This window comes from Lampetra fluviatilis, chromosome 38, assembly GCF_964198595.1.
Source record: "Lampetra fluviatilis chromosome 38, kcLamFluv1.1, whole genome shotgun sequence".
NCBI lineage: Eukaryota > Metazoa > Chordata > Hyperoartia > Petromyzontiformes > Petromyzontidae > Lampetra > Lampetra fluviatilis.
In genome coordinates, this window is record NC_136312.1 from 9,464,819 (window position 1) to 9,476,253 (window position 11,435).

The following is an 11,435-nucleotide window of genomic DNA, read 5'->3' on the forward strand; positions in this document are numbered from 1 at the left end:
TAAAACATTTATTGGAAATAAGTAGGGGGGAAAAAAACGTTTTCCCTGCAGACCAATTATTGACTTCGTAACTCAGCCCATCCAGACAAATGTATTTGAAATGCGCGTCAAAATTAACCAGTAGCTTACCCACCCCACCTCGCCCCCCACCACCGTCAATCTTTACCATTGCAATTCTTAACCCACGTGCATCTCAGCTGATTACTTTCCAATTATGGACTCCTTTAAAGACAAAAAAAAGCACCCACGACAGGGCATTCTGACACTTGCGTAATTCAAACACTTCTTAATTCCATCGCTGCCGTCATATTCAATTACCTGCCGTGGGGGGAGCTGCGGGTGCAGAGGGAGGACCGCGGGGAGAGAGGGCACGGTTTTCGTGTCCGTAATCGAAGCGGACAGACGACGGTGGCTTTCCCTACCTCCGTGTCCGTGAAACGCCCCCAAAATTCCTGTCGTGTTCTTCCCCTCGCTAGCGGTGAAGGACCGTGTGTGGTTCTTTGTTTTTTGCTTCATAATCAGCCTCACATGAGCACTTTTCGGCGCAAAGTGCAATGCGCGTTGCGGGAAATAGAATCGCCGACGGGCACAAGGCGCGCCTTACGCGTACACACGGAGGTGGGCGCGCGCGTGTGTGTGTACGTGCTCACAACAACGAGCGGAGCTCCGGGTGGATAAAACACGGCAAGTTGGCACGGTAGGGGGCACAGGTGGTGCATCGGCCAGTCATCTCAGTGAGTCGACCCTTGGCGCCTGGGTCTGCCCCGTGATTTCCTCCTGCCAGCGGGCGTTCGACACTTCACGTGGCCTCAATGTGCACGTAGCCTGGCACAGGCGCCGTGGTGACGTCATCCCCACTTAGTGGCAAATGGCGCTTGTTGTTGTTAAATGGGGTGCGGTAGTGTAGCGGGTAGTGTAGCGGTTAGCGCACTGCGCTATGAACCCGGCGACCCGAGTTTGATTCCCCATCTCACAGCCAACACCGGTGACGATTTCTGAACCGGTCCTGGGCCTTCCCTAGGTCGACTCGGCCTCAAATGAGTAACCTCGGTGTGTAAACATCGCCCACTCGGGAGACAAAGGCGGCCGGGCGTGGTGCTGGCCACCCACCCCCTCGTGTGCCGTGCCGGCCTTCATAGGTGCTCGCTAACAGCACTTTCTCCATAAGTCCTTTGTACCGGCATAAGAGTAAATGTTAAAATGTCTCTGCTCAAACGGGCATTGGGCGATTTTTAATTTGTCAGTGGCCCTGCGTCAGCGGTGGAATTCCGAATGTACCACGGCAGGGGACTAATCCAGGGTTCGGCGACGAAAAAAAACACCAAGGTAGAGACATTTTTTTCGGTAACAAAAAACCTCTTGATTTCAAGGAGCCGCAATGACCTGTGTGGTGAATACGAGACGGCGGTGCTGAATAAATAACTTCACGCAAACAGTTCCTGATAGAGCATCCATGCGGTGCCGGAGCAGCAGGTTGCCGACCCCTGAGATCGTCTTTCGATCGCTTCACCATTCAGTGACTTTCTGTTAAAGTGAAATTCACTTCGTTGGCTAAGGAGGGGGCGATGTGCGTAGTCAAGTCCCGAATGGGGCTTGAAATCATCAACGGCGCACGTGTTTCGCAGGGTTTTTTTTGAGTCTCTGATCTGTCTTCGGGTCGTACCGCGTGCTGTTCGGCCGACGTTTCGCTCCACGTACCGCTGGAAGGCGGCTCTTCCCCCCCCCCCCAGCACGTGAAGCGACACGTGGTCGCATCGCGCCAGACAAACACGCCCGTACGACCGGGAAAACACCGGGAGGGGATTTGAACGTCCTTACTTTGACGGTTGCAACTGGTTGCTTTTCAACAGTGCTGCCCGGTTGCGTAATCATCCATATTGTGAAACAAAATAAAATATTAATCATAATCCCGCAAGATCAGAAGGAGGGCTTTGCGGCCGATGCAGGATTCCACCACCACCACTAAATATCCACTTCCGTTTGCCAGATCCCTGCAAGCTGTTGCAGTCAATACACGCGCATCAAGATCTCTGTTTTAACAGGTCTCCTGCTTGGCCAACAATCGCTGCGTGCCACTGCAATGCCCGTCTCCCTCACCCGTTTCTCCTCCTCAGTCCTGCATATGCGCCCCAACCGATCGCAAATCGATCGCAAACTCTCCATACTGCCTGCGGTAGATGTCCCTTGGTTTGTGTTGCGCAAGCTCGGTTCAGGAACTATTTAGAAGCTGATAATTGTTTTTTTACCCTTTTATCTGGCAACAAAACTGACACCTTTTTTTACGAGGAGTCATGTTTGCATAGACCACAATACCTGCAGTCATAATGCAAACAAAAAACATAACTCTGATAATGTATGCACTGTCCTTGAAGTTATAAAAAAAAAGGTGTCAGTTTTGTTGCCAGAATAAAGGGTAAAAAACCAATTATCATATTTTTTACTGGCAAATGAGGTTCCAATGGTGTAAATGCTTACCCCGAGCTCTCATACTCTGATGGTGCATTGTCTTTGAGTTGTGCGCCTTTTGGCGTCATCTGGTCCAACACCATGTGAGACTAGGCTCTAAGGAAAGCTGTCTCGGGTGTGGACCAATCAACTTCAAAGACAGTGCATACATTATCATAGTTATATGTTTTTTGTTTGCATTATGACTGCAGGTATTGTGGTCTATGCAAACATGACTCCTCGTAAAAAAGGTGTCAGTTTTGTTGCCAGATTAAAGGGTAAAAAAACAATTATCATATTTTTTACTGGCAAATGAGGTTCCAATGGTGTTTAGAAGCTACTACGAGTACGTGCAGAGAAAGTGTCAAGACGACACAATGCCTCAGCAAGACTCGGTACAACCCGAACAACACATCAGGCAGCGTCATCCTTCCATGGATACATACACATGATACACATATACACGGGTGTACGTTTAAATCCCAGAAACCTTAACGACAAATGGGCATTGTCCCTCGCTAAACAAACATCGCCGCAGACACTCGGATGGCATGTCAATAAGTCACGTTCTTTGCCGTTTGTGCGCGAAAATAGATAGCTTCTCTACAAAGGGCCATAATCAACCAGTAAACGGAGGCAATGGACCCACAGCGACCCTGTAATCACGACGCCGTAGTGCGCACCGACCTGCGATATTAGCGTCCTTAAAACTGGCAACAATTGTTCTGCTCACTTAGCAGAGCGCATGATCGCGCTGCGTTCGTGTGTGCCGACTGTGCGAAATCTGAACGCCGTTAAAAGGTTAGCGCAGTTATGATATCCGCCAAAACAAATTGGACTATATATTCTTAACTGGTGGGATGATAATAGCCGACGGTAAAAGTTGCGGCCCTGCGATCGCCTGCTCAGGCCACTGCTGGCAGAAGCGCCTCCCACTAGAGGGAGTTTTATGAAGTCCCTCTGGAGGGTATTTGGCCTACTCTTCCTTGCGAGAGATTTAACAGTGACGATCGTTGACCGTTAGAAGCAGGTCAGTGGGCTAGGCTCACCTTCCCTCTGGGGTGGATTAAAAAAAATTGGAAACATCTTCTTGGTTCTTTCGGTAAAGTCACGTAGAAGGGAAATAATAAAATGATAAAAATAAAACATATTAAAATACAATTCTCACGACGTTTCGGCCACAACGCAAGCAGCCGTCCCCAGGTGAAGAACAGGTCTGTCGGAAAGACAGCGTCCCATTCAGACCTGAGGGCGGCTGCTTGCGTTGTGGCCGAAACGTCGTGAGAATTGTATTTTATTGTTTTATTTTTATTATTTTATTATTTCCCTTCTACGTGACTTTAACGAAAGAACCAAGAAGATGAATCCCTGCAGTCACTAAAGCTTTAAATCGAAAAATTGGAAACATTTTGACACGTCAAAGGCGGTTGTCAAATGGATGGACTCGTACCTGCCATAGGAACGGAAATTTACACCATTGACTCAGGGCTGTAAACAGGCAGGGGGGGCATCGTTTAAATGCTAAGTTGAACAGGGAATGACCTTGACGTTTGGCGAGGCCTATGAACCTTCGGGGTTGCTTTCACGCTTTTGCGAAATCCCTGCGTTAACTTGTGGTTTGTACACATTGGTACCCCTGAAATCCATCACAGTGGGTGCCAAGGGCTGGTGAGACACATGGAGGTTTGAAAACTCCCATACCTGCTGGGCTGAAACACGGCCAGGAAGACGGTACAAACATGTACTACTCGAACGTATCTGTGTGGATGCGTGAGTGTAATCCTCTCGAAGCATAGCTATATTTTCTCTGCTTAGTTTCCTACTACATTAAAAAAAAAAACTTTTAAAATCATTGTCATAATCTTAATCATCATTGCCATCAACAATATCAGAATCGAAAATCAGCAACAACAGCAACAGCTCCATCATCAACATCATAATAACCATAAAAAATCGTTACCATAATCATCATCATCATTGTCGTTGCGGTCTTCATCTTTATCACGGTCATCATCATCATCAAAAGGAAAACAAAACACCTGCTCCAGATTTCTTGTACGCGGAGAAGCGAAAACAAGGCTGGACTGGGAGCACAATGCTCCCTTCTCAGTCTGCTACCTGCCCAAGGCCACGTTGCACACTAAAGACAAAGATCACCCGTATAGTCTGTAACAGACTGTTGGGGCAAGTGCTGTTAGCGAGCACCTACGAAGGCCGCCGCGGCACACGAGGCGGTGGGTGGACCAAACACCACGCCCGGCCGCCTTTGTCTCCCTAGTGGCGATGTTTACCCATCGCACCAGGTACTCGTCACGTTGAATACGAGCGAACGCACACACACACACATCCTAGACACACACCTAGACACACAGCCAGACACACACACATCCTAGACAACAACAACCGCCATTCGCCACTAAGTGGCGGTGACGTCACCACAACGCTTGTGCCAGGCCATGTGCACCTTGAGGCCACGTGAAGTGTCGAACGCCCGCTGGCAGGAGGTCACGGGGCAGACCCAGGTGCCACGGGTCGACTGACCGAGATGACCGAGATGACTGGCTGATGCACCACCTGTGCCCCCTACTGTACCAACTTGCTGTGCTTTAGCCACCCGGCGCTCCGCTCGTTGTGAGCGTCGCTCCTCCGCCCTCCGTTGTTGTTGGAGGGCGGCTGCCTCCAACTGTCGAGTAGCGTCCTTCAACCTAGACACACACACAACCAGACACACATCCTAGACACACACATAGACACACACACACAGCCAGACACACACATCCTAGACACACCTAGACACACACACACAGCCAGACATAACAACGCGTGGAGTTTCCGCCAGCGATGTGCTCGCCTCCTCAGCCCTCATAACCCCGGCCCCCAACTAATTTGGCTCGTTCCGAAATTGTGGAACGTGAAGTCGGGTCTCGTGAGTGAGCGTGCGTGTGTTTCCATGAGCAGAATTGGCCGTAAACGTTTTGTAAATCTATTGTAAATTACGTTCAGCCAAAGAGTGACCATGAATCGGAACCCTCGAAAACTGTTACCTACTCTGCTCCTGGACTCACAGTAATCAGCTATAAATTATATTAGGAATTACGTAGCTGGAAAAAAACATAATTCGTCAATAATATATCGAATATTCATAATGAACAAGAAACGTTCATTATTAAGGGATTTTTTTGGCTCTTTCAAATAGTACGTTGGTTAATACACCCACAGCGTTTGTTCATTCACCAATGCCTCTGTGTAACATGGACCAACCATATTACTTAATCAATCCACTGCTGGATGAGAGCTTACTTGGCCATACGTCACCACGCTCACCGGTGCACGGGTACAGTACAACAACGGACTTTGCTGCACTGACCTATGCCGACAAGAATGTCGTCTCTGTGCCGAGCAGTAACTGCTCGGGACACTGACGACGAGTTCACCTCCTTTGCCCGTGCGATGTCAATGCAACGCATTGGCAATGCATTGCATTGGCAATGCAACGCATTGGCAATGCACGAGGGCATGAGTGACGTAATGACGAGGCACTGCTCGTACTGATTGGTCGTGCAGTGAATCACAGCCACCACACATCGCCGGAAGATTTCACGAATTTTCCCAATTTTGATTCGGCCAGTGTTTATTCCCCGTCTTGTTTGCACCACCGTATTTGTATGGCTTGTGTAATGTTCGCCGCAACAACGCCACACACACCAACACAAACGGTGCAATCGCGCACATTTTGCGTAGCTTGCAAATCAGAGCTGTTGACAATTGTTGTACGTGCGATTCAACTCGTGTGCATCGTGAGCAGTCCATCTTAATCAATGAGTCGTTACGCGCCTGTAACAATGAGCAATGCCCTTCATTGTTACACAGGAACTGGTAATGTATTGCGATGTGGCAATTAGCCGACGATGCCAATATTTATTGAACATTATTTGATGACGCTGCAACGGGTCGTGTTGCACCAGCGATGTTAGATTAATGATTAGTGCGCCGTGCTACGAACCCGGAGACCACGAGTGACGATTATCTGAACCGGTTGTGCGACTCCCCTAGGTCGACTGAGCCTCAAATGTGCACTTGGTGCGATGTGTAAACGTCGCCACTAGGGAGACAAAGGCGGTCGCGGCGTGGGGCTAGACCACCCACCCCCTCGTGCGCTGTGCCGGCGCAAGGACAATTAACGTTAGAAAAAAAACTCAACAAATAAATAACGCTGCCTTAAAAGAAAAAAATATATATATATATGTATGTTTAACACGTAGGCTTTCGCGACCAATATTATTCATAATCAACGTTTTTTGGGTTTAGATCGCGTTGTAAATGTTGTGGTTTCACGCTTCAACACACCGGAGGGCTAAAGCAGTGAACTATTTGTCTTTTGTCAACGTGACACTTTTTTACTGATTGGCCGTGTCGGGTGGTGGAGGGTTACGACACATTTATAAATAACGCGATCTAAACCCAAAAACGTTGATTATGAATATATATGTATGTTGAACATTTTTAGTTCGCACCGTACGTAGCTAACCGTGGTGCAGGGGAAAGACGACAAACTAAACACGCCAACGTTTCGGGCAATGGCCCTTGAGCGTGAACGAGTAGAGTTACGGTATATATATATGTATAGCCGCTGCCTGTGGTGTTGTTAGTGGTTAGCACACCGAGCTTGCACTCCAGAGGGCGCCGGTTCGATTCCCGGGCGCGGCAGTTGAAATTAAATCTGCAAGCGACTTAAATTGTCCCGTTCTGTGTCCAGCCAGCAGTACGAATGGGTTCAGCACAGTTAGTCGACCGGCAGGTCTGATCTTGATTTGAAGCTTTCGTGACTGCAAAAATCAATACTCGTTGGTCCTTTCGGTAAAGTCACGTAGTTAGAAATCAAATAAAATAAAACAAATCACGACGTTTCGATCGCAACACAAGCGGTCGTCATCAGGTCTGACTTTACCGAAAGAACCAAAGGTCTGATCTTGTTTGTATTATTGCAGCAAGCTGTGATCTTTCCATGAAAGCCGTGAAAAATATATAAAACAGAGGTTCGTATTATTACTATTGCTGTAATTGACGTCGCTTGTTAGTGAGGTGACGTGTGGGTACAACCGCCTCTTTCGAGACTTAAGGCCAGAATGGAAGAATAGGCCAAAAACACCCTCTGAAGGGGATCTCCAGAGCTCCGTCTCTTGGCGAACCTGCCATTAGCCGTGGTGTGACCAGGCAATTGCAGCGCTGAGCCTTTAACACCCCGACTGTAATGTGATTTGGGAAATACCAACGTATTGGCATTGCTCTTATAAGTACATCAATGGTATGTTTAGAATCGAGACACTGTCATAAAATCATGCAGGTGTCAGTCACCATTAACACTAACCTTGCGTGACACATCCGATCGCCGAGGAATAGAACGTGTATTTTCCCTTTGCCCAGAAAGGCACACCTAGACCACCACCGATAAACCCACGACCAACGACCATTAGCAGGGCAGCTTCATCATTGAGCCAGGTGCCCTCTAATTGTCACACCTGTTATTATTATTATTATTTTTGGCCACATCTGGCACCGGGGTTGTACTTTTTTTTAAATATCAGTAATGGGTTTAACTTAGCTTGTCGTGAATGGAGTTTTCTCGGGTCAAGGTGAACAGAGCCAAAAGCGGTATGGCCCGGGATTTAAAAATTCCCTTAGCAGGTGGGGGGGACGGGCAAACACAAACAAAAAGTCCATCGGAGTAAGTTGGGGGCGATCACGTCGTGTCGCTCGATACGCCACGCGGTCACCGACTGCGAAGGCCGTCACGGCGTTCGCGGGCGGGCCGATCGCTTTGCCCTCCACGCGCTGGAGGGAGATGACGTTGACACGTGGCTCTGTGGCCACGCGCTTGGCTTGACGTCCGCGCTCACGCGAGCAACGTTGACAGACGCATTTATTTAGTCATCATTCTTGCACGTCCGGCGCTCCAACTGCACCGACAGCGACGCATAAAAAGCATTCTCAATAACAACAAATGAAATTGGTGCGGCGTGAATTTTTGCAGCTTCTTCGCTCGCTCGTTCTCTCTCTCTCTGGGATCGAACTAAACGAGTGGACCGTCCCGCATGCAAGTGACGATCTGGTGGCCTTCGCTGGGTCATTGCGGCGTTGTGCTCGCGAGCCGTCCTGTCGCGAGCATAGGCGTGAGCCTCCGTCTGCTGGGCGTTTGTCCCACTGCGTGGAGTCCGCTTTGCGAGTTACACCCTCTCTCTATCTCTCCCCCCCGCACCGTCCGTTCGATGCAGCTCCCACGAGGGGACACGCCGTGCTCCGATATTACCTTCCAAGCGCAGACTTTAAGTTGCCCCGCCTCCCCATTGGAACCTCATTTGCCAGTAAAAAATATGATAATTGGTTTTTTACCCTTTTATCTGGCAACAAAACTGACACGCCTTTTGGCGTCATCTGGTCCAACACCATGTGAGACTAGGCTCTAAGGAAAGCTGTCTCGGGTGTGGACCAATCAACATCAAGGACAGTGCATATAATTATCAGAGTTATGTTTTTTGTTTGCCCCGCTTCGTTCGGGAGCAACCTCCAAACCGAATGGCGCAAAAATTCGAGCTGATTTCTAATCCCCGTTGAAAAACAAACAAAAAAAATAGTTCACGTAAAACTTTCGTTGAAACCCTTTTTTTTTGCGGGTTTCTTGACCGAGTTGGGTGGCACCGCGAGAGTTTGCCCACCTCGCAATCAGGAAAGTGACACGTTCAATACCTCTGGTGAAGGGTCAAACTCGGCTCATCGGTCCCTCCCTGCGAGGTGCATGGGAAGCCCTTTGTGGGAAGGAAGTCACGTGGTGGTGGTGGTGGTGATGGGGGACGTTCTTCCAACAGTGATCGTTTGAGAAGGGATACAATGTAGACTCCGATGATTATTCTTTGAACAAAGTGTTGACCAAAACATTTATCGCTCTCTCCCTGCATTTGGAGAAAAGTCTATGAGCGTGTGTCTAAAGAGTTGGAGAGAGGGTTTCACACAGAAGCTGTGGTCTTTGTGTAATTTTGCACATTCACTTTCAGCAATACGAGACTGAGACAGAAGAAAAACAAGAGCCTTATTTTGGTGGTCACCATACAGCAGCAATACAGTTTGCTGAAAGACATAAACAACAATTTTAAACCGTCAAACAAAATCAAATATTTCGTGCTTTAAAACAAAACCTTCCTTGTTTTATCCTTAAATTATATTTATTTCACCTTCAACTTTATCTTTCGTCTGCATTTCTCTTCACAGCTGACATCGTTGCAAAAGAACACGAATTTGGACATTCAAACGAGACGCTAATTATTTCCTCAGCCGAATATGCAAAAAACGGTAAATCATCGAATGACATCTTCCATGCGGTGTGCATGCCATTGCATTGCTGTTTTCAGTTCAAAATATGTACATAAACAATAATCATTATATAAAGGCATTCCTTCCTCCTTACTGCCTCTCCAGTGCCCCGTGACATCTCATTAAATCTATATTTTAGTTATATAAGTAAAGTGTATGTGGAGATTTAAAAAAAGATGAAAAGATATAAAATTAAAGAAAGTTATTGAATTGATGGCTTGTGCGAATCGCTTTATTATTGCCTGGCTCTTCTTTCAACGACTCTTACCAAACCACTTATCGGCGTCTCCGTCAACTCAGGTAAGTGCTGTAGATGTGTATGTATGTTGAACTTCTTTCGCACCGTACGTAGCCAACTGTGCCAATCGGAGGTGCTTTCCACAAATGAACCCCATGACCTCCCTGATCTCGTCAAGGAGCCTAAACCATCACGCCAACTCCGCTCATCTTCGCAGCAGCAGCAGCGGCTTCTGGCTGGCCACCGAACAAAGGCGGTGGTCACCACATCGCACGCTCGCAGATGCGCTTCTGCGGCCGTCTGGAACGCTCTTCCTTCCGATGTATGGAAGCCACTGGGAGCGATGTCACTTTTGAACCTAGATTGAAAACGAATTTCTTTCAGAACTGTATTTATCTCGTTGTCCTTCCCCCGCACCTCCAATGAACACGGTTGGCTACGTACGGTGCGAAAGAAGTTCAACATACATCCATTGAAGGCATCTGTGTCTGTGCCAGATTGTGCAAAAAAAGTGGCTTCGTAATAATAACATGGTGATTGTACTTGAAGCGAATTTGCAAAGGAGACGGGAGTATACCAATCGCATCCCATGATGTGCAAAGCTCGTGAGAAAAACATATTTATGTTAAATGATGTACCAGTATCCGTTAAATTACCAGTTGTGTTTTTATTCTGCCGCGCATCAAACAGTGAATACACAGCCCTCTGCAACTGCTTCTATCGGTAGACCAATCACGGTCATGTCAGCAAACGACCCGCAGAACATGACATGGCAGAACTACTTCTGGAGTCACTTCAATGGGCCTTACCCAACTATGGAAGACGGAAGTCATCGCTACGTAAGGAGTCACTTGCCACGTTTCATTTATCCACTGTGTTTATAAACCTCACCCTTCAAAGCTGGGTTTGGTGGTTTCGGTGGTAAATGAGTTTCAGAATATATTTAATTTTTTTGGGCCATTAGGCTGAGAATATAATTTACGTGCCATGACAAAGGGCCACTGACCAAAATTTTACCTGTTCTGTATTTTTTTTCCTTAAAAGGCTACAGTGGTATCGATGAATGTGTTGAGTTTGTTTTTGTTTGTGAATGCGCACCGCTGCCAATGCAGCGTCCCCAAATAATTTGTTTCATTGAAAAAGTTAAGGCCCACTTCACTTGAATTCAAATTTGTACATGACTCTGCTATCCTTTTCCCAAAGTATTCGAATTTCGTTCAGTGGCATGTACATGCGATGGAAAATCCATTCATGAGTCTCACAGAGCGTTGCACCTCCGTTGTCAGCTAATGACTGTGGTAGCAATTTTCGCAATACCTCTGGAAAATGATGAATAAAAAGTGGGCCTTTTACACTTTATAGAGCAATCTAATAGCCCTTCCATGAA